General features: G+C 41.9%; 1 long non-coding RNA gene across 1 annotated transcript in view; it reads right to left on the reverse strand.

Moving 5' to 3' along the window:
* Nucleotides 1-599: 599 nt before the first annotated feature.
* LOC122547923 (uncharacterized) overlaps nt 600-25,054 on the reverse strand; it is a 159,431-nt gene continuing 134,976 nt past the window's right edge. Inside the window, exons 3-4 of the long non-coding RNA XR_015752309.1 lie at nt 6,595-6,654; nt 600-825 (exon numbers count right to left, since the gene is read on the reverse strand). This is a non-coding gene — a long non-coding RNA (uncharacterized LOC122547923). The remainder of the gene's footprint in view (nt 826-6,594; nt 6,655-25,054) is intronic.

Below are 25,054 nucleotides of genomic sequence, written 5' to 3' on the forward strand. Positions count from 1 at the left end.
AAATATTGCAGACGTTGAAAATCTGAAATTAAAACAAAAACTGCTGTCAATACTCAGCAGTCAGAACTCAAATTCACGGTTGATGCTGCCTGCTTGTGCATAGTTCCAGCATTTTGTGTTTTAATTCTAACTGGTTTACTGTTTGTTGTTCTGTATTTGTTTGTTACTAAGTGTGTAGCAATGTTCCCAGTTCTCATTCAGTCTCATGCTTTAGTTATTACCACATCAGGTTTTGAAGGCAGCTCTTTGCACAATTCCTTTGTCTATTGTAAGAGCTTCATGTGGACCTCTGTTAAATATATCAGAAATTATTTTGTCCATGTGGACAATTTACCCCACTCTTTGTGTTAGGAGGCCATATAGCCACAAACATGCTTAAAGCAGAGTTAAATCATTGCTGGATGTTATCAAGTAAGACGGGAGTGATTGTGATCGAGCCAGCCATGAGATTCTGATGTTGACCAGTCTCCTCGGATACAGATGGATATCAGGAGCAAATGTGAATGTCCAAACTTTCCATGGAAAAGAGCTGCTATTGACTCAAAAGGTTTTGTAACAAGCAGAACGAATATGCTGTCAAATAAGGACACCGTTTGATCATTTAATGTTTTATTTTACCAACTACCAACAAGCAAGAAGCCTGCTCTGTAAGTTGTTCCATATTTCCATGTTTGTCTCACTCTTTGCCAGGAGTGACCTCAGTGTTACGAAGATGTAGGTGTATTGTGCCTTTGAGAGAGTTAAAAGCACTACCTGACACAGCATCAAGTGTTCTGAACAAGATATAATGTAACATTTGATCGAACAACTCGATTAGCTGGTTGCCTGGAGATGACAAAACAAATTCAAATTAGGCCAGTCAGTTGAAATTATATCCCGAAAAATACCAAACTCCAATCAAGTTTGACTTTAATATATTGACAATCTTAAAAGCCAATGATACAACCCGATGCTTGCGGGGGGGCGGAGTATAAGACCAGGGAAAATTGAATGTTTGGGAAGAGATCTGCCACGCCACCTGCATCTACAAACTGCCCAAAGAATAGATCTCTTAAAGGTGCCTTTACCGGTCAGTAATGTGAAACAGAAATCCATAAAAAGAAAAGAAGACCAAGGAAGATATAAGAGAAGATTCAACATCTGGCTGGTTTTGAAAATTTGAATTTTTGGTAAACCTTAATTGGGTGTTTTATTGGACTGGTATTGTAGAAGGGAAAGTAAAAGATAGGTTATAGGAAGGAGTTGTAAATAGTTGTTAGTTAATTATTCTCTATTATACTTTAAGAAATAAAGTTGTTAATTTTTACTTTAGATAGTTCTTGGCCTCTTGAATTTTCGTAGATTACTGCATGGGATAAACCTTTTCTGTGCTGCTGGTTTAAGTTAAGCAGGAGGGTTTACCCCATGTCGTAACACAAGACAGAGCTTTAACAAGTCATTTTCATGAAACAATTTTTAAGATGCTTCATCATAAAACAATAATTATCAGTGAAAACTACTTCTGTTCAATAATAGCATTATTATTGATGTCCCTATTGGTGTACAGCCCTTTACCCCAACCCCTCCTCCTCCAGTCCCTCTCCCATCTCCTCCAGCCCCTCTCCCATTCCCTCCTCCAGTCCCTCTCCCATTCCCTCCTCCAGTCCCTCTCCCATCTCCTCCTCCAGTCCCTATCCCATCTCCTACTCCAGCCCCTCTCCCATCTCCTCCTCCAGTCCCTATCCCATCTCCTACTCCAGCCCCTCTCCCATCTCCTCCTCCAGCCCCTCTCCCATCTCCTCCTCCAGTCCCTATCCAGTGTCTCCAGATGCTGCCTTCATCGGACATAAAAACAGTGTACATGTTATCCTGTCAGCATCACTGTTCTTTAGCATTGTCTAGCAATTGATGAAATGTGAAAGTGATGTTAAATGAGATATGAGCAAAGCTGCGATGTTTGATGTGTAATTATGGTGTAATGAGTTATCAGTGGAAGTGGGTTTCTCTGCTGTAAACCCCAGAGAAAGTTTCCTGCCACAATATAGCCAATGTTGAATAGTTCCTAAGCAGTGTACTGATCCAAAATAATGTCAACCTCACAATATGGAAACATGATCTGGTCACTACATTGTGGGACCAAAGGTGCTACTCAGAAACACCCGTAACCTCCCTCCCCACTTAACCAGCTAAAGAAAAGTAACCATAACATATCAGTGGTATTATGAATGATATTATAACCACATAATATTCCTTTGCAATTTTAACAGAAATGAAGTGTTTATATGGGGCAGTATGGTGGCTCAGTGGTTAACATTACTGCTTCACAGCGCCTGGTACCTGGGTTCAATTCCCGCCTCAGGCAACTGTCTGTATGGAGTTTGCACATTCTCCCCACGTCTGCGTGGGTTTCCTCTGGGTGCTCTGGTCCCCTCCCACAATCCAAGGATGTGCAGGTCAGGTGAATTGGCCATGCTAAATTGCCCGTAGTGTTAGATGCATTAGTCAGGGGTAAATGTCAGGAATTGGGTCTGGGTGAGTTACTCTTCAGAGGGTCGGTGTGGACTTGTTGGGCCAAATGGTCTGTTTCTACATGTAGGAAATCTAATCTTGTATCTTATTCCCAATGTAAAAACCTCATTTTCTGTATACATATGATTATTGGGCCATAAATCAATTACTTTTATCTGATATTCTATTAATTTTAAATAAGCCTTGGCTAGGAATTGTGAAGAAAGCAGATGTCAGCAGCAGTTGGTATTTCTATCGTTGATGTCTTGTTAAACAGATGATGACTCTACAGCGTTTTTGTGAAAACTGCCCTTTGCTGATGCAAGTGACAGCTGCATCTCCGCCTTGTGAACCCTCAGCTGCTGTCAGCTGTCAAAGTACCTATAGATCTGTGCCATGTATCGCATCAGAGACTGCCAGTCAGGACATTCTGACCTCAACATTTCAATCAGGTCCTGGGAGAGAATGAATGAGGAAAAGAAATTGAGAAATTGAGCAGAAAGGAAGCAGCATGAAGATGTGTCAGAAGTTTTACATGTCAACACTCCAAAGCTAATGAAGTCTTCCTTCTTACAGGGACCAGGCCAGCCTCAGCGTCAGCATGACGTTAGAAAGATCCCAGGACTGAATTAGACTCTTCCCTTGTGAGCAAACAAACTTTTTGAGCATCTGAGATATATTTTTAGTCTCCATTCAATAAATGTCTGTCTTACTGATTGTGTTACAGATATCTCTCTGCTCCATGCTCTGAAACCTTCCTGAGAATGCAGACCATCAGTTTTCTTCAGATCTTTGGAGAGACCAATGGGGGCAAATAGATCCACTCAGTATGAATGACCTGCTGTAAGCCTTGCTGCTAGGAGCCAGTTTTTCACTGACCTGTGTCTCGGATACGCTCTATGGATGTGATAGCTCCAGTTACAACCACCCATTCAGTTTGCTGTGAGAATCTATTTATTACAATGCTAATTTCCTGGTGTTCCTTTTTCCTGTATCTGTCATTTTGGAATTGCTGAAGGCATCTGTCTCCAGCTGAGGGATGTTCTGGGGGTGGTGAGGCAAAGGGCCAATATTATTTATCTCTTCCTTCACTATAACAGGCCAGACAACAGAGAGGCCAGACAACAGAGAACTTTCAGTCAGATTCTGTGTTTCTCTTGGCCATTGTTGTTGCATCTTTGCCATTTCATTGAAAATTTTCAAAAGGCTTTCTTGTTTATTACCTCTGAATGAAATATAGAGGAATCAGCTGCAAATATTTTCAAGAGATCACTATGCTCTGTGCATAGGCCAATAATATCTATTTCTAAATCTCCCTATCATTATCCATTCTAGCAGTGATTATCAAACTTGTCATGAGCTTCTGCCTGCTCTATTTTACTGTGGTTGTTCACCCACTTATTGTACACTGCAAACAGGAAATGAATGCAAAACTGTGAAACAATACAAAAATAGAGGAGAGGAAATTAAGTTCTTGTGGGGCCAGTATTAACTGTAAATACTGCATTAAAATTGGCAGTTTGAATATAAAACTGAAAAACAAACACAAAATACACACACACACACACACACACACACAGAAAGGGGTGCATGTTTAGACTCATGCAAACACACAAAGACTTTTCTTATTTTTCTTAGGCAGTCCCTCAGGATGAAAGGTAACTTGCTTCCACTCCAGTTTAGACCATAAGACAAAAAGACATAGAAGCAAAAGTAGGGTACTCAGTCTTAAATCTTCTTTACTATTCAAAAGGATTATGAAAAAAAACTTGACAGGGACATCAAAATCTAAAGAAGAAATTTTATTAGTTTCATGAAGAGTAAGTGGGTGGTAAGGAGCAAAGTTGACCCACTAAAGACTGAAAGTGGGGATATTGTCAATGACTACAGGGAAATGGCAGACATGTTGAATAATTATTTTGCCTCAGGATTTATAGTGTAAAAGGAGGATAGCTTGCTGGAAATCCCAAGGAAATCATTAGTGGAGCAGAAACAGGGCCTGAATAAACTGATGTGAAATGCCCCAAGCAGGTTGGTATTGGAGACTACCCTCAATTTACTGTGCTGGGATTCCCTAAACAAAGACAATCTTCCTTCACTCGATTGACACCTGCTGATAACCATGACAAGCTTCCAAGACAAGACAGAAGTAATGTGAGCCTGGTATCTCTGGATGTTGGGGCAAAGTGCCAAAGGGCAAGGCAATGCAAGACAAAGATGGTGTGAGAATCCACATAATGTTAGAGTGAGTGGTGCTACAACAGTGGGCAAAGAGCCCAAAGATGCAGTCCAGTCCATAAGCAGTGTGCATCAGTGAGCACACAGTGTCCTTACTGAAGCATTACAATGATAGTTGTCGGTGCAGCCCGAGATGCAGCAATAAAATACAGAAGTGTACTTTAATTGGATCAGAGATGTGCTGTGAGGATTCTCAGGGTGTGGACATGTCGATGCCACTGTCCGTGGAAGTGGGTAGTGTTGTTGTGGTTCTGTTCGCCGAGCTGGGAATTTGTGCTGCAGACGTTTTGTCCCCTGTCTAGGTGACATCCTCAGTGTTTGGGAGCCTCCTGTGAAGCGCTTCTGTGGTGTTTCCTCCGGCATTTATAGTGATTTGTATCTGCCGCTTCCAGTTGTCAGTTCCAGGTGTCCGTTGCAGTGGCCGGTATATTGGGTCCAGGTCGATGTGCTTGTTGATTGAATCTGTGGATGAGTGCCATGCCTCTAGGAATTCCCTGGCTGTTCTCTGTTTGGCTTGTCCTATAATAGTAGTGTTGTCCCAGTCGAACTCATGTAGCTTGTCATCTGAGTGTGTGGCTACTAAGGATAGCTGGTCGTGTCGTTTCGTGGCTAGTTAGTGTTCATGGATGCGGATCGTTAGCTGTCTTCCTGTTTGTCCTATGTAGTGTTTTGTGCAGTCCATGCATGGGATTTTGTACACTACATTGGTTTTGCTCATGCTGGGTATGAGGTCCTTTGTTCTGGTGAGTTGTTGTCTGAGAGTGGCTGTTGGTTTGTGTGCTGTTATGAGTCCTAGTGGTCGCAGTAGTCTGGCTGTCAGTTTGGAAATGCTCTTGATGTATGGTAGTGTGGCTAGTCCTTTGGATTGTAGTGTACCAATGTAGTGTACAAAATCCCATGCAAGGACTGCACAAAACACTACATAGGACAAACAGGAAGACAGCTAACGATCCGCATCCATGAACACCAACTAGCCACGAAACGACACAACCAGCTATCCTTAGTAGCCACACACGCAGATGACAAGCAACATGAGTTCGACTGGGACAATACTACTATTATAGGACAAGCCAAACAGAGAACAGCCAGGGAATTCCTAGAGGCATGGCACTCATCCACAGATTCAATCAACAAGCACATTGACCTGGACCCAATATACAGACCACTGCAGCGGACAGCTAGAACTGACAACCGGAAGCAGCAGATACAAATCACTATAAATACCGGAGGAAAGATCACAGAAATGCTTCACAGGAGGCTCCCAAGCACTGAGGATGTCACCTAGACAGAGGACGAAACGTCTGCAACACAAATTCCCAGCTCGGCGAACAGAACCACAACAACGAGCACCCGAGCTACAAATCTTCTCACAAACTTTGAATGTTATTAAACTGGAAAGAAAAGATTTACAAGACTGTTACCAAGACGAGAGGGTTACCCATGGAGACTGCCCTGAGATGTTGGTGCCTGGTTTCCAATATGGAGGTAGTTTGGAGCAAGTTGGGAACTGAATTCACCAGGTACGAGTCCACCCTGACTTTCTTGTTGGGTTTCCCCAATGTGGAGTGTGTTTGAGAAGACAGGAAGCTGAACATTAATGAGGCGAGGTGTCCATTAGCAAGGTATTTAACAAATAATAATCCCCTGAATGGCAACTGACCACTGCCTAGTGAGACACTTGCCACAACACTCATGAAAAGCATGCAAGATGGAGGGTGGCGATCCTGATGTCCGGTTTGCCCTCACCAAATATCTTGTCCTATTTTGCACGAAGCTCCCTGTCAACAGACGCCTATAATGTTCCATTCAACAACACTAATTCTACAAACAACAGACACAAAGCTATACCCAAATGCTAAGCTTCCTTACCAGAGTAGACTTGATTCCAATATTTTCTGCTATCTGAAATGCCAAGATTAGGTTTCTCTTCTGTCAAATAATGAAGAAAGTGTCAGATCATGTCATAAATATATGTCAGGAATAAGTTGTGGATACAGAGTAACCTCAAATCCAAGCAGGGCCTGGCTAGGGAGCTGTTTCAGGATCAATCAATGACATAAAGCTATGGTAAAGAGTTGTGTAATAGGACAAAGTCCCGTTGGTTCAGGACGTCCTCAACAAAATTCCAAAGGAGATTGGAACACTGTTGCAGGTGAAAGAAAACTGACTCCCAGAAACATTGAGGAAACACTTTCCATTGAGTTCACTAAGTGACATTACCAGACAGTTTATGCCGGTAGGAGCTGGTGTCTTTGTTCACTTTTGGATAGATTTGCACAGTTATGCAGACAATACAGAAAGGCAAACAAACAGCCAGTGGGACAGCCTAATCCATAAAAGTTTATGAAGCTCTGTGCTAGCTCACCCTGTCCTGGTTGCACAGCTGCTGGTACGGGATGTGAGCAGGGAGCTAGCACAATGTGCTAACCCATCTCTCCAGCTACTGCTAAAGTTAGTGATGTCAATATTCTGGAGAAAGTAAAATTATAGAGAAAACAGAGTTAAAGTGATATTCCCAGAGATGCAGAGCTTCCAGGAATGCAAAGTAAAGCTACACATCTCAAACATTTATGCATTTAACAGAAGACTTACATATATCTGTCATTTGGATGAAACACCACACCAAGGTAACATCTGCCCTTTCACATGAAAGTAAAAATTCTACAAGCTAATATTTGAAGAAGTGTAGGGGAGCGCATCTTGGTGTTGTGATTACTAAAATCCCTCAACTGATATCTGGAAAAAAATTCTCTACTTACAATCTCATTTCTGATTGTGAGATCTTGTTGTATTTCATATGGCTGCTATATTTCCTCAGTCACTTCAAATGTACTTAATTGGTTGTAAAGTGCTTTCAGCTGTTAGGAGGTTGTCAAAGTCACAATAGAAATAGATGTCTTTATTTATTATATCATGCATATCATGCAAAATCACTGTAAAACTCTTCTTAAAACATAAATCTCAGATGTGTTCAATGTCCAAAAGGCCAGTATGAGGCTAGCTCAAAGCAACAAATAGAATCAATTTGAGTAGAGACACAAAATATGAAAGGCAAGAGGACACTCGAGGGAGTCATTTATGGACACAATAACTCTAATTACAGCACAGAACAGAAAAAAAGCAAAAAGAAATGAAGGCAGCATGTAAGAAAGATACATAATAGTCATGAGTGATTTTAATATGCATGTAAACTGCCTGAATTCCATTGGCAAAAGAGTGTTTTTTGGCACAAATTCTTGGAGCAGGAGGTTCTGCAGATAACCAGAAACTGACTATTCTAGACCTAGCAATAAACAATAAGATAGGGTTACTCAAAGATCTCACTGTAAAAAGCCTGTAGGTGACTACAATCACAACATTATAGAATTTTATATTCTGTTTAAGGGGACAAGTATGGGTGTAACACTACTGTTTTAAACATAAACATAGATATTATAAGGGAAGAGAAGCATAGGTGGCTAAAGTGAAATGAAAAATGAGGGTTAAAAAGTTGAGACAGTAGATGCTGTGGCAAACATTTAAAGAAATATTTCATAGCTCTCAGCAAATATCTATCCCAGTCAGAAAAATTTTCTTTGGTAAGGATGCACCATCTATGGCTAAATAAGGAAGTGAAGGAAACTTTAAATTGACAGAAGCACTCTACTAATCTGTGACAATAGATGGTGGGTCAGAATAGTCAGATTTTACGAATAAGTAAAAAAAACTAATAAAGAAGGAGAAAGTGATCTGATCCTATCATCTTTTCCAAGTGCTCTGATATTAAATATTTTATAAGGGACTCCAGCATTTCTGCTGATAGTGAAAACTGATGCAAAACACTGTTATTTCTTTATTTTCCGTTATTAATTCTCCAGTCTCATTTTTCACATGACCAACGCTCTTTACCTATTTCTTTACCTTTTCTTCTTTACCTATTTATTGAAAATCCTACCATCTGTTTTTATATTTCTGGCTAGCTTTTTCTTGTACTCTTCGTTTTTGTTTTGGTCATTCTTTGCTTTATTTCATATTCTGTCCAACCTTGTGACTTGCAATCTGTTTTGGCACAGTTATATGTTTTGTTTCTTTTAGTTTAATACCATTTTTAACATTTCTAGTTAATCACATATGGTGGAACTGTCCCTTGGAATTTTTCTTGCTCATTGGATTGTACCTATTCTATGTATGTGATTTATCCTCTTCAATGTCTGTCACTATTGACCTAGCCTTTAATTAATTTGACAATTCATTTTAGCCAATTCTGTTTTCATAGTCTCATAATTCCTCTTATTTAAATTGTTAAAATAGTTTCAGACACAATCTCCCCTCACTCAAACTGAATATAAAATTAAATCATATTATATTCATTGTTAACACATAGTGCCTTTACTCTGGGAACATTAATATATCCTATCTGATTATGGAAGCAGATCTAATGCAGTCTGTTCTTTGGTTGGCTCCAGAACATGCTGTTCTTAGAAACTATCCCAAAAACATTCCCTGAACTCCCCATCTAGGCTACCTATACCTATTTAACCCTTTTAGTCAATATGTAGATTCAAAACAGCCATAACTATGACTGTGTCATTCTGAAAGCTGTCATCATTTTGTAGTTAATGCTGCACCAACTATGTAGTTAGTTTGGAGGTTGTCCACCACTCCCATAGATGAACTTCTTGTCTTTGTAATTTCTCATGTCTACCCAAACTGTTTCCACATCCATAGAAACATAAGACAGGAGCTGGGGTAGGCCTTTCAGCCCTTCCAGCTCCACCATTCATTTTGATCATGGTCATCCAAAAGCATGTTCATGCTCTTCCCCATATCCATTGATCCCTCTAGCCCCCAAGTGCCATTTCCAACTCCTTGAAATCATAGAGCCTTTTGGCCTCGACTACTGTCATGTTGCAGCCATCTTAGAGTTTACTATGAAGGCCAACATACCATTTGCTTTCTCAACCACCTGCTGCACTTTTTTGCTTACCTTCAGCGACTGGTGTACAGGGTAAATCACTCAATTTAGAGTAAATTTATATCCTGGTTTCTGAACTTAGGTCATTCCTCTCTATTGTGCTAATACCATCATTAACCAACAGAGCCACCCCTCCACTTTTCCAACTTTCCTGTCATCCCTGTATCTTTCAAGATTCAGGTTCCAAACCATGCCTCTCTGTATGGCTCCCAAATTATATATATTCATTTCTATTTGCACCCTTAGTTCATCTGTTCTTTTTCAAACATGATATGCATTCAGATACAGAGTCTTTAGTTTTATCCTTTAACTCGTTTTGTGAAATTTAACCTGATCTATTGGCTGACTCTTGGACTTCTATCCACTGGGTCCCCTTACCTGCCCCACTTGGAGGGACAGCCTCCTATCACTGACCATTGACCAAATCAGAAACCCAACCCTACCCCTGATATGCCTTGACTCCCTTGTCAATCAAGAATCTGTCTCATTCTACCTTAAATATATTTATTGATACAGCCTCCACTGTTTTCTGGGGAAAATAACTCTATGGGCTAAATACCCTCCAAGTCATAGAGATGTACAGCATTAAAACAGACCCTTCAGTCCAACTTGTCTATGCCAACCAGATATCCTAGATAAATCTAGTCTCATTTGCCAGCATTTGGCCTATATCCCTCTAAACCCTTCCTGTTCATATAACCATCCAGATGTCTTTTAAAATCGTAAATGCACCAGCCTCCACCACTTCCTCTGGCAGCTTGTTCCATACACGTACCGCCCTCTGTGTGAAAACGTTGCCCCTTAGGTCCCTTTTATATCTTTCCCCTCTCACCCTAAACCTCTAGTTCTGGACTCCCCCACCTTGGGGAAAAGGCCTTGCCTATTTATCCTATCCATGCCCCACTTGATTTTATAAACCTCTATAAGGTCACCCATAGCTTCTGACACTCCAGGGAAAACATCCCCAGCCTATTCAGCCTTTCCCTGTAATTAAAGCCTTCCAGCCAGGCAACATTCTTTTAAATCTTTTCGTGGGCAGCACGGTGGCACAGTGGTTAGCACTGCTGCCTCACAGCTCCAGAGACCCGGGTTCAATTCCTGCCTCAGGTGACTCTCTGTGTGGAGTTTGCACATTCTCCCCGTGTCTGCATGGGTTTCCTCCGGGTGCTCCGGTTTCCTCCCACAGTCCAAAAAAATTGTGCGGGTTAGGTGAATTGGCCATGCTAAATTGCCCGTAGTGTTAGGTGAAGGGGTAAATGTAGGAGAATGGGTCTGGGTGGGTTACGCTTCGGCGGGTCAGTGTGGACTTGTTGGGCCGAAGGGCCTGTTTCCACATTGTAAGTAATCTAATCTAATCTGCACTCTCTCAAGTTTCACAACATCCTTCCTATAGCAGGGAGACCAGAATTGTATGCAATTTTCCAAAATTGGCCTAACTAATGTCCTGTACAGCCTCAACATGACCTCCCAATTCCTATACTCAATACATTGACCAATAAAAACAAGCATATCAAATGCCTTCTTCACTATCCCATCCATCTGCAACTCCACTTTCAAGAACTATGTATAAGGTATCTTTGTTCAGCAACACTCCCAGGACCTTACTGTTAAGTGTTTAAGTCCTGCCCTGATTTTCCTTTCCAAAATGCAGCCCCTCACATTTATCTAAATTAAACTCTACCTGCCCCTCCTCGGCCCATCGGCCCATTTGTAATCTCAGGTCACCTTCTTTGCTCTCAATTTTGGTGTCATCGGCAAATTTACCAACGATACCTCCGATGTTTTATAATTCATATAAATGAGAAAAGAATTCTCCTCATCCAGTGTCTTAACATGTGCACTATTATTTTGAAATTGTGTCTCCTGATCCTAGTTTTGTGCAAACTAACTTTGGTGTTCAGAGTGAGCTCTAAGAAAGCAAAGCTGTTTAGCCATGTACAAAATGCAGAAATTAAATAAACAGAACAGATGTTCTATAAAAAGCAAAGGATGCAGTGTCTGGGGAACTGGATTGTGAGCTATACTTAATGAGAAACTAGTCAGAATCCTGCACAAAGTTTAAGAATGCACTAAGCTCCCACATGGCATTAGCATAGCAGGTAATGTTTGGGCTCATCGGAGCACAGCTGCTCCAGGCAGGCAGCATCATTTTGTCTATTTACATTTTACCTTTTTTTTTCATTTCTTCCTCTTCGAGGCCACAGTGGTGTGGTCAGGGTGGTGGCTGCAGCATTGGCAGGACTCCTGGCAGCGGTGGTCAGCCTGAAGCCCAGACTCCTGGTGGCATCAGTGCCCAGAGCGGGGAGTCCTGGTGGCAGTGTCTGGAGCCTGCTCTCTCAGCAGCAGCAGCAGAGCCAGTGTCTCCTATGTCATTGGTGTCACAATAGCTGTTTCCAAAGCAGGAGGCTTTGAGGGCCAGAACACCTTGAGAGTCCTGAAGCTGTGCTTGAGACCCCAATTTGAGCAGCAGATGAACTCTTTTTTAATAAATCATTTTTATCCCTATTGTAACTCAAAATGGCACCAGATTGTGTGACAACACATTTTTCACTGTATCTTCAAGATATATGTTACAATAAATAAATAAATCATTCATTCATTCATTATGTGACTAACACTGAGAGCTATACCTCTCCAGCACTGTGTAACAGATTGAAATGACTACAAAACTGCTCAATCGCATCAACACCAGGCATCACAGCAACCAGACACTTCCTGGGGAAGTTTATCACTGAACCTAAACATGAATTGAAATATGAGGCAAGAAAACCTTGTAAAAACCAAAATTTGAAGGATTCTGTATTGCAAAAATGGCTCAGAGACTTCAGACCACCAGAAATGTAAAATAATGGAGTCAAGCTAAGTGTACATTGTCAGAAGGTACTGAAGGAATCAGAAGAGGATTTAGCTACAGCTGGAACTTGGAAAGGGGTCAGTAACTGAATTTAAGTGACAAGGGGTTTTTAACAGAACAATATTCAGCCTGAGATCACTGTGAGAAGCAAGTAGCACACTGATCCTATAGTGTTAGCAGTTGTGGAATCAGCAAAGACAGCAATGGTGAGATTAATGCATGTTCAGTCAGTGGGTGTCTCTTTTTCTCAATTGTATCTTGGGATGTGGACATCACTGGCTGGTCCACCCTTTATTGCCCTCCCTAGTTGCCATGAAGAATGTGATAGTGAGCTGTCAGGGAGGGAGTTCAGATTAGGATTCAGTGGTAATGAAGGAGCGCTCTGGTAATTGGCCAACTAGTCATCTCGCTCCATCTGACTGCAGAATCATAAGGCTTTCTTTTTTTGTCTATATCCCTTCATGTCTGACTCTGTCCATTTATCTCTGTTTTCTTCATATATTTTCCATCTCTATGTTCATATCTTTGGCTCCTGCCTGCTGATCTGCCTGTGTCTCTATTGTCTGTATCTGTCCATATGCACTCCAGCAGCAGCCTTTTCCATTTCTCCAATATACCTTGTAACCCATCTATTTCTTCGGTTTATCCAACATTGTATCCTGTATGAGCAATAATTTCCTCCTTTTTAAACACTGAGAAGATTAGAAGTCATTTCTATAGTTCCTCTCTCAAACTTCATTCACTATCTACCCGATTCCATTCCATTTAGGGAGCTCCCTTCCATCTTGAGAAGACAGTTTGTGTGATGATGGTCAACTCTGAGATAAGGAGCCTCACTCTGCCGAGGTGGTCACTGCATTTACTGTGTAGGAAGGCAATGTGATGAAAGGGTCATGATTCACTGGTCTCTGTTTTCTCTTGCCCTTCCTCTCAACTAGCTGAACTTTTCAGTTCTGCTGGCCTCTTCCAATGATGTTCCAAAACAGTGAAACTCCAGAAATCATGACTGTCAGTGATTGTTCCAGTTATCAGTGACAATATCTGTCAGGTTAGACCCATAGTGTTATAGAGTCATACAGCACAGAAACAGATCCTTTGGTCCAACTCATCCATGCCGACCAGATATCCTAAATTAATCTAGTCCCATTTGCCAGCATTTGGCCTGAATCCCTCTAAACCCTTTCTATTCATGTATCTATCCAGATACCTTTTAAATGTGTAATTGTACTAGCCACCACCACTTCCTCTGGCAGCTAGTTCCATACACGCACCACCCTCTGTGTGAAAAAGCTACCCCTTAGGTCCCTTTTATATCTTTCCCCACTCACCTTAAACTTATTCCCTCCAGTTTTGCACTTTTCCCTAACAAGGGAAACAGACCTTGGCTTTTTGTTCTATCCGTGCCCCTCATGATTTTATAGATCTCTATAAGGCCATGCTTCAGCCTCTGATGCTCCAGGGAAAAAAGCCCTAGCCTAATTAGTCTCTCCCTATAATTCAAACCCTCCAGGTCCAGCAACATTCTTGTAAATCTTTTCTCAACTTTAACAACATCCTTCCTATAGAAGGGCAAACAGAATTGAATGCAATATTCTAAAGCTGGCTCTGATGAAGTCCTGTACAGCTGCAACATGACATCCCAACTCCCATACTCAGTGTTCAGACCAATGAAGGCAAGCATACCAAACATCTTCACCGCCCTGTACACTTGCAACTCCATCTACAAGGAACTATGCATCTGCACCCCTACGTTTCTTTGATCAGCAACATTCCCCAATACCCTACCATTAAGTGTATTCGGCCCTGGTTTGCTTTACAAAATGCAACCCTTCACATTTATCTAAATTAAACTCCAATTGCCAATCCTTGTATTATTGGCCCATTTAGGGTCATAGAGTCATAGAGATGTACGGCACAGAAACAGACCCTTCGGTCCAACTCATCCATACCGACCTGATATCCCAACCCAATCTAGTCCCAACTGCCAGTACCCGGCCCATATCCCTCCGAACCCTTCCTATTCATATACCCATCCAAATGCCACTTAAATGTTGCAATTGTACCAGCCTCCACCACTTCCTCTGGCAGTTCATTCCATACACGTACCACCCTCTGTGTGAAAAGGTTGCCCTTAGGTCTCTTTTATATCTTCCCCCTCTCACCCTAAACCTATGACCTCTAGTTCTGGACTCCCCGACCCCAGGGAAAAGACTTTGTCTATTTATCTTATCCATGCCCTTCATAATTTTGTAAACCTCTGTAAGGTCACCCCTCAGCCTCTGACGCTCCAGGAAAAACAGCCCCAGCCTGTTCAGCCTCTCCCTGTAACTCAAATATTCCAACACTGGCAACATTCTTGTAAATCTTTTCTGAAACCTTTCAAGTTTCACAACATTTTTCCGATAAAAGGAGACCAGAATTGCACACAATATTCCAACAGTGGTCTAAACCAATGTCCTGTACAGCCGCAACATGACCTTCCAACTCCTGTACTCAATGCTCTGACCAATAAAGGAAAGCATACCAAATGCCGCCTTCACTATCCTATCTACCTGTGACTCCACTTTCAAGGAGCTATGAACCTGCACTCCAAGGTCTCTTTGTTCAGCAACACTCCCCAGGACCTTACCATTAAGTGTATAAGTCCTGCTAAGATTTGCTTTCCCAAAATGCAGCACCTCACATTTATCTAATTAAACTTCATCTGCCACTTCTCAGTCCATTGGCCCATTTGATCAAGATCCTGTTGCAATCTGAGGTAACCTTCTTTGCTGTCCACTACATCTCCAATTTTGGTGTCATCTACTAACTGTACCTCTTATGCTCACATCTAAATCATTTATATAAATGACAAAAAGTAGAGGACCCAGCACCGATCCTTGTGACACCCCACTGGTCACAGGCCTCCAGTCTGAAAATCAACCCTCCACCACCACCCTCTGCCTTCTACCTTTGAGCCAGTTCTGTATCCAAGTGGCTAGTTCTCCCTGTATTCCATGAGATCTAACCTTGCTAACCAGTCTCCCATGGGGAACCTTGTCGAACGCCTTACTAAAGTCCATATAGATCACATCTACCATTCTGCCCTCATCAATCCTCTTGTTGCTTCTTCAAAAAACTCAATCAAGTTTGTGAGATATGATTTCTCACGCACAAAGCCATGCTGACTATCCCAAATCAGTCCTTGCCTTTCCAAATACATGTACATTCTCTCCCTCAGGATTCCCTCCAATAACTTGCCCACCACCGAGGTCAGGCTCACTGGTCTATAGTTCCCTGGCTTGTCCTTACCACCCTTCTTAAACAGTGGCACCACATCAGCCAACCTCCAGTCCCCGGCACCTCACCTAGGACTATAGATCATACAAATATCTCAGCAAGAAGCCCAGCAATAACTTCCCTAGTTTCCCACAGAGTTCTAGGGTACATCTGATTAGGTCCTGGGGATTTATCCACTTTAATGCATTTCAAGGAATCCAGCACTTCCTCCTCTGTAATCTGGACATTTTTCAAGATGTCATCATCTATTTCCCTACAGTTTATATCTTCCCTATCCTTTTCCACAGTAAATACTGATGCAAAATACTTGTTTAGTATCTTCTCCATTTTCTGTGGCTCAACACAAAGGCGCCTTGCTGATCTTTGAGGGGTCCTATTCTCTCCCTAGTTACCCTTTTGTCCTTAATGTATTTGTAAAAACCCTTTGGAGTCTCCTGCCAAAGCTATTTCATGTCCCCTTTTTGCCTCCTGATTTCCCTCTTAAGTATACTCCTACTTCCTTTATATTCTGAGGATTCACTCAATCTATCCTGTCTATACCTGACACATGCTTCCTTCTTTTTCTCAACCAAACCTTAATTTTCCTTAGTCATTCAGCATTCCCTATACCTACCAGCCTTTCCTTTCACCCTGACAGGAATATACTTTCTCTGGATTCTTGTTATCTCATTTCTGAAGACTTCTCATTTACCAGCCGTCCCTTTACCTGCGAACATCTGTCTCCAGTCAGCTTTTGAAAGTTCTTGCCTAATACCATCAAAATTGGCCTTTCTCCAATTTAGAACTTCAACTTTTACATCTGGTCTATTCTTTTCCATCACTATTTTAAATCTAATAGAATTATGGTTGCTGGCCCCAAAGTGCTCCTCCACTGACACCTCAATCACCTGCCCTGCCTTATTTCCCAAGAGTAGGTCAAGTTTTGCACCTTCTCTAGTAGGTACATCCACATCCTGAATCAGAAATTTTTCTTGTAAGCATTTAACAAATTCCTCTCCATCTAAACCCTTAACACTATGGCAGTCCCAGTCTATGTTTGGAAAGTTAAAATCCCCTACCATAACCACCTATTATACTTACAGATAGCTGAGATCTCCTTACAAATTTGTTTCTCAATTTCCCTCTGACTATTAGGGGGTCTATAATACAATCCCAATAAGGTGAGCATCCCTTTCTTATTTCTCAGCTCCACCCAAATAACTTCCCTGGATGTATTTCTGGGAATATCCTCCCTCAGCATAGCTGTAATGCTATCCCCTACCAAAAATGCCACCATTCCCCAACACCTTGCCTCCCTGTAGCATTTTTATCCTGGAACATTAAGCTGCCAGTCCTGCCCATCCCTGAGCTATGTTTCTGTAATTGCTATGATATTCCAGTCCCATGTTCCTAACCATGCCCTGAGTTCATCTGCCTTCCCTGTTAGGCCCCTTGCATTGAAATAAATGCAGTTTAATTTATTAGTCCTACCTTGTCCCTGCCTGCCCTGACTGTTTGACTCACTTCTGTTCTCAACTGTACCCGTCTCAGATCGATCTCTTTCCTCACTATTTCCCTGGGTCCCACCCCCCCACCTTACTAGTTTAAATCCTCCCAAGCAGTTCTAGCAAATTTCCCTGCCAGTATATTAGTCCCCTTCCAAATTAGGTGCACTCCGTCCTTCTTGTACAGGTCACTTCTACCCCAAAAGAGATTCCAATGATCCAAAAATGTGAATCCTTCTCCCATACACCAGCTCCTCAGCCATGCATTCATCTCCTCTATCCTCCTATTCCTGCCCTCACTAATTCGTAGCACAAACATTTGATCAAGATTCCATTGTTCTCTGAGATAACCTTCTTCGCTGCCCATATCTCATTTGCTGGCATCCTTGTAATGAAGATGTGGACACCCATGAGGTTTCAACCCAGTGGCCAATTTACTAAACAGAATGTCTTTGGGTACATATAAGTCATCCATCCAATCAATAGGCAGGGCCAGCACTAATACTGCTGGGTTAGTAATGAGTGCAGACTGATGAAATGAGCAAACTCATGAAATTCTTGGGCAGCTTACCTTACCTTTCAAGAAATACCAACAATACATCTTGACCGCATAGGAACAGGAGGAGGCCATTCAGCCTGTCAAGCCTATAACACCATTTTATTACAAACATAGCTGATCGAACACTTTTACTATCAATATCCCTGTAAGCCTGTATTCCATTGATAATCAAACATTTATCAATTTCTAATTTAAAGATACTCAAATACTAACTTCTACAGCCTTCTTGGGTACAGAATTCCGAGGTTGCCCCACCCTCTGAGTAGAACAAATCCCATCACAGACCTAAATGGCACCCCTCTTATTTTTAAATTGTGCCCTCTGATTCCAGACAACTAACTAAGGGTAACATCTTACCTGCATCTGCTCTGACTATCCTTTTAAATACTTTCTAAGTTTCAATGAGATCACCTCTCATTATGCAAAACTCTGGAAAATACAGTGCTAGACTGCCCAATCTCCCTTCACTGGACAGTCATACCATCCCAGGAATAAGTCTGGTGAACCTATGACAATAATATATTTCCTGAAATGAGGAGACCAATGTTGCACACAGTACTTCAGATGCAGTCTTAACAAGCTCCTATACAATTGAAGCAAGACCTCATGAACTCTTGTATTCAAATTGTCTTGCCATAAAGGCTAACATTTCATTAGTCTTCTAATGATTTGCTGCACCTTCATGTTAGTCTTCAGTGACTTATCAACAAGGACAGCGAGGTCTGTTTGTAGATCTACACTTTTCAAATTCATACCGTTTAAGAATTACTCTGCACATCTGTTCTTCTGGCCAAAGAACACTCAACCTTATGAAAGATCACACTTCCTTCTTTGCACTGTTGCCCAGCCCCTTAATCCCATTCCACCAAACCCTTGATCTTACTGAATAGCAGAGCAGGCATGATGGGCTGAATGGTCACACCTTGCTCCTGTTCCTTATGCCTATTTCTGTAATCTCTCTTGCCCTGTTCTATTCCTTAGCATTTCAGAAACAGTTTTATTTCTATTGCACTCTATGTGGTTTCTCTCACTCTCCATCTCTCTCTCTCTACATCTTCATTTAATTCTAGATATCTCTCTCTCTCTCACTGTATTTTGTATTTTGATCACATTTTTCCTGGCGACACGAATTGATTGGTTGCCAGTAATGAAAGTGGCCAGTGTGAAAAGCAGGAAATGTTTCCAAGTTAACATATTTATAGGTCTGTGAGGTACACACTGCATTTTTTATGCGATATGACGCAGTTTTTTTTATCAAAACCATTCAACTGCTTTTAGGGACAGCTTGCACCAAAACTAAGAAAAATGATAGAGCTTGCAAGCCACATAGTAACATAAAATCCCACACCACAGGTAGCAGTAACAATCCCACATCCTCACAAATATTCAATACTCCGCTTTCATCAATACAAAGTGGCCTTTGACATCATCAGCAGGAACTCTGCAATTGTTTAATAAACAGGAAGTGGGGGTCTAACATTGTGCTGAGTGAGTCACTCCTGGATATACTCTAAATTATTCTAATTATGCTATTTCCACTTTAGCAAGTACCAGCAAACTAGCAACATCTTTGATGGTCCAATTTTGCAGCAAAATGTAAGGTTAAATCAAACGCATTCTCGGCAAGGATTCCCTTAAGGTTAGAACATTTACAAAGAGGACCCCCCTCACACCCCAATCCTTAAAACTCACTTTCTCATTCCAAATACTTTTTTTTTATTTTAGAAACATAGGAGCAAGAATAGGCCATTCAGCCCCTTGAGTGTTCTTTGCCATACTGGGTCATGGCCGATCATCTATCTCTTTTGACCTAATAAAATCTCTAACTTTCCTTGTTAGTCATGGCTGGCTCACCTTTCATATTGAATATTTTTGCCTGAAAGTAATTTTTTTTTAAATTAAGCATTAATTTTTAAAATACTAGCTACTGCCTTTTCTCATCAAACATCTTAACGTGATTTTGCAATCCCTCATACCCAACATTCTCCTCTTCCCTTCGTTAATTGCCTAATTACCATTGTATAGACTTAAGACACTAAGTTTCAGATTGAACGACATCTTCTTAAAACTTCATGGAAAACTCCATCACTGTATGGTCACTATTCCCTGAAGCTTCCTTTACAATATTATTTATTATCCCTTTCCAATTGCATAATGCAAGATCTAAAATTGCTTGGGCACACCACTGATTCCGAAACATATTGCTCCAGAAAATTACTTCAAACGCACTTGAGGAATGCTTCTGCCACAAAATTGATGCTGATTAGATTTACTCAGTCTAAATGTGATTGAAGCTACGCATGATTACTTCATTCCCCTTGTTAAATGTTGCTCTGATCTCCTGATTTATGCAGTGCTCTACATTATCACTACTATTTGGTGGTGTCTAAAATACACCAACTAATGTTTGGTGATCCTTGCTGGTTTCTCAGCTCTTGGCTCTATACAAACAGGTTCTACATCTTATTATTTTGATTGGAGATCTTCTCTCACTAATACATAAATTCTGTCCCTTATTATCAGTACTATCCCACCTCCTTTTCCTACTTGTCTATCCCTCATAAATTTCAAGTAACCCCTAACATTAAGTTTCCAGTTTTGGTCACTCTGCAGGCGTGTCACCACAATGGTAATTAAAACATACAATATTACTTCATCTAATGCATAAATTCACCTCTCCTCTTCCAAATATTGCATTCACTTAGCATGTTTTAAGAAGGTTGGTAGCTCAGGTTGAGGTTCTGGATGTAGGTTTGCTCATTAAGCTGGAAGGTTCATTTTCAGATGTTTCGTCACCATACTAGGTAACATCTTCAGTGAGCCTCCAGATGAAGCACTGCTGGTGTTTCCTGCTTTCTATTTATATGTTTGGGTTTCCTTGAGTTGGTGATGTCATTTCCGGTGGTGATGTGATTTCCTATAGTGATGTCATTTCCTGTTCTTTTTCTCAGCGGGTGGTAAATGGGGTCCAAGTCAATGTGTTTGTTGATAGAGTTACGGTTGGAATGCCATGCTTCTAGGAATTCTCGTGCTTCTCTCTGTTTGGCTTGTCCTATGATGGATGTGTTGTCCCAGTCGAAGTGGTGTCCTTCCTTATCTGTATGTGAGGATATTAGTGAGAGAGGGTCATGTCGTTTTGTGGCTAGTTGATGTTCATGTATCCTGGTGGCTAGTTTTCTGCCTGTTTGTCCAATGTAGTGTTTATTGCAGTTCTTGCACGGTATTTTGTAAATGACATTATTCTGGCCTTACATACAGATAAGGAAGTACACCACTTTCACTGGGACAACACACCCATCCTAGGACAAGCCAAACAGAAACAGACATGAGAATTCCTAGAAACATGGCATTCCAACCAGAACTCTATCAACAAACACATTGACTTGGACCCCATTTATCACCCCCTGAGAAAAAGAGCAGGAAGTGATGTCATCATAGGAAATGACATCGCCGCCAGAAATGCCATCACCACCGGATATGACATCACCAACCCAAGGAAACCCAAACATATAAACAGAAAGCAGGAAACACCAGCAGTGTTTTGTCCGGGGGCTGACTGAAGATGTTACCTAGTATGGTGACGAAACATCTGAAAATGAACCTTCCAGCTCAGCGAGCAAACCTACATCCATTGCATTCAATGCTTCTACTTCCCATAACAGCTTTGTTCTTTTTGTAACTGCTCTCCATCTTCGGTTCTCATCCCCAGCAAAACAGTTTAAACAATCACAAGAGCACTAGCAAATCTCCCTGTGAGAATATTAGTCACAATCCTGCCAAGTATAACCCTGATGTGGAGGTACTGGTGTTGGACCTGGGTGGACAAAGTCAGAAGTCACACAACACCAGATTATAGTCTCACAAGTTTACTTGAAATCACAGGCTCTTAGAGCACAGCCCCTTGGTCATGTGAAGTGCTCTGAAAACTTTTGATGTCAAATAAACCTGTTGGACTATAACCTGGTGTCATGTGACTTCTGAAGGTGTAATCCGTCCTCCTTGTACAGATCCTCCCTGATGCAGAACTGATTTCAATATCCAGAAGCTCCAGCTGTAACTCCTGCATGGTTTTAATTTCAGCAATGTAATTGATTTGCTCAATTTTCTTATTACTACATTTATTAGGTCGTGGTACTGGGAGCAATCCTCAGATCACTGCGGAAAAAGTCCTGCTTTTCGCTCTCCCGGAAAAGGATATTCGACAGCCACTCGGTGATATTCTTGACCTTAGCACCAGGGAGGCAGCACACCAACCTGGAGTCATGTGCAACCACAGAAAAATCTGCCTGTTCCCATACTCTCGAATCATCTACTATTCTTGGCCCCAATACTTGCCTGGCCCACAACCACCTGTGTCGCTGAGCAAATGACAGTACCAGAAGCTCAGCCCTCCCTACCTTCCTCTGATGAATGATCTCCCTCACCAGTAACCAAAATATAAAAATGATTAGTAAATCATAGAACCTCACGAGGCTCTTACACTAACTGCTTGGTCTACGCAGACTACGTATTGGTCACTGATATTCCCTCCGCTTCCTTGGTCTTAATCTGCAGAGTGAGCTCTTTATTCAACATGCTATCCCATAATTTCCAACTTTGTGAATGCATCACAGCATTCAGCTGCTGCTTGAGTTCCAGAATCTGGAGCTAAAATTGATCTAGTTTTTGGATTAGAAACTGGCTTTCTGAAAGAAAGCAGCGAGTGGTGGTTGATGGAAAATATTCAGCCTGGAGTACAGTTACTAGTGGTGTGCCACAAGGATCTGTTTTGGGACCACTGCTGTTTGTCATTTTTATAAATGACTTAGACATAGGCACAGGTGGATAGATTAGTAAATTTGCAGATGACACTAAGGTCGGTGGAGTAGTGGACAGTGTGGAAGAATGTTACAGGTTGCAGGGGGACTTGGAGAAACTGCAGATTTGGGCTGAGAGGTGGCAAATGGAGTTCAATGCTGCTAAATGTGAGGTGATGTGAGGTCACTTTGGGAAGAATAACAGGAAGGCAGAGTACTGGGTCAATGTAAAGATTCTTGGTAGTGTGGTAGTGCAGAGGGATCTTGGAGTTCAAGTACATAGATCGCTGAAAGTTGCCACCCAGGTGGATAGTGCTGTTAAGAAGGCTTACGTTGTGTTAGGTTTCATTCGTACTGGGATTCTGGAGCCACAATATCATGCTGCAACTATATAAAATGCTGGTGCGGCCACACTTGGAATGTTGTGTACAGTTCTGGTCGCCATATTTCAGGAAGGATGTGGAAGCATTGGAAAAGGTGCAGAGGAGATTTACTCGGATGTTGCCTGGTCTGGAGCGAAGGTCTTATGAGGAAAGGCTGAGAGACTTGGGTCTGTTCTCATTGGAAAGAAGAAGGTTAAGGGGGGATTTGATAGAAACATACAAGATGATCAGAGGATTAGATAGGATAGACAGTGAAAGTCTTTTTCCGAGGATGATGACGTCAGCTTGTACGAGAGGGCATAACTACAAATTGAGGGGTGATAGATTTAAGACAAATGTCAGAGGCAGGTTCTTTACACAGAGCGTGGTAAGGGCATGAAAAGCCCTACCTGCTAATGTAGTCAACTCAGCCACATTAGGGAGATTTAAACAATCCTTAGATAAGCACATGGATGATGATGGGATAGTGTAGGGGGACGAGCTGAGAATAGTTCACAGGTCGGCGCAACATCGAGGGCCGAAGGGCCTGTTCTGCGCTGTTTTGTTCTATGTTCTAGTTGGAAATAGTCCCCACATGAGTGTCTAGGCCACAGAAAGCATCTACGTTCCCACATGGAACATGATAGAAATTCCATGCAACTGAACTGCCCCACCATTCCTTATGCTTATTTTCAAACCATTTACTTTAAACTGAAAATTATTATTGGCCAATCGGCTCTGTCTCTGACCTCCTGTCTCAGTATCTCCTCCCTTTGTACCCTTTGTTAAGTACTGCTGACTCCCTGTCTTATGGTCTTCTTTCACCCACTCTTCCACGTGTTGCTGACTCAAAGAGTATGGTGCTGGAAAAGCACAGTCGGTCAGGCAGCATCTGAGGAGCAGGAGAGTCGATGTTTTGGGCATAAGCACTTCATCAGCAATGAAGCTTGTGGGCCATAGGAACTGAGAGATAAAGGGGAGGGGGGTGGGGCTGAGGAGGGAAGGCAGCTGGGAATGCGATAGGTAGATGAAGGAGGGAGTGAAAGTGATAGGTCAGAGAGGAGGTGGAGCAGATAGGTGGGAAGGAAGATGGACAAGTAGGCAGTGCCGAGTTGGGAATTGGGGACTGGGATAAGGTGGGGATGAGGGGAAATGGGGAAACTGATGAAGTCCACATTGATCCCGTGTGCTTGGAGGGTCCCAAGTCAGAAGAGGAGGTGTCCTTCCTCCAGGCTTGGGTGTTTGGGGTTTGGTAATGGAGGATCCCCAGCATCTGCAGCCCTCACGTTCTCTGAGGTGTTGCTGATTGCCTGTTATGGGTCCTCCTCCTGCCTGCTCCTCTGAGCAATCTTGAGTTTAGTTCCTGGCTTCATACAACCTGTTTCCCTGGGCAGTGATGCAAAAATATTGCTATCACAGTCCCAACCATGAATATTTCTGTATATTCTCACTGCTGATCATATTGACTGATCTTTCCCCCTTGTGGACTTATATCTGTTGTTTATTTGATCATAGGATGTGGGCACCACTGGCTGGGTCATGATTTATTGCTCAGCCCTAATTGCCCAGAGGGCAGTGAACAATCAACTCCATTGCTGTGGGTCAGGAGGCACATGTAAGCCAGAACAGGTAAGGATGACCGATTTCTTTCCCTAAAGAACATTAGTTCAAGTACTGATTTTCAGGAATCAGTCTTTTATCAGAGATACTAACTCTATCACAATAATGCATGAGGTTGCCAAACTATTGTGTACAATGTAAAAGCTGGAGCTGTCACAGACTAAAGCAGTTCAGAAATTAATTGATAATTAACTAGTAGCAGGAAGCATAGAAAATGCAAATTCAAAAAAATGCTGTCTGCCTGAAAGTAAAACTGTAATAAGTCAGTCTGTAAAGGTTTAATGGACTAAGTGGTTGGTCACATGACCTTGTTCAACAGGAGAATCGAGGGTTAGAGGGGGAAGATGGGGAAAATGGAATTGAGACCACAATCAGATCATCCATGATTGCATTGAGTGACAGGTCTAGCCCATAGACAAGA

This window comes from Chiloscyllium plagiosum, unplaced genomic scaffold, assembly GCF_037043375.1.
Source record: "Chiloscyllium plagiosum isolate Xiang-an unplaced genomic scaffold, Cpla_swu_hap1 HiC_scaffold_31, whole genome shotgun sequence".
Taxonomy (NCBI): Eukaryota; Metazoa; Chordata; class Chondrichthyes; order Orectolobiformes; family Hemiscylliidae; genus Chiloscyllium; species Chiloscyllium plagiosum.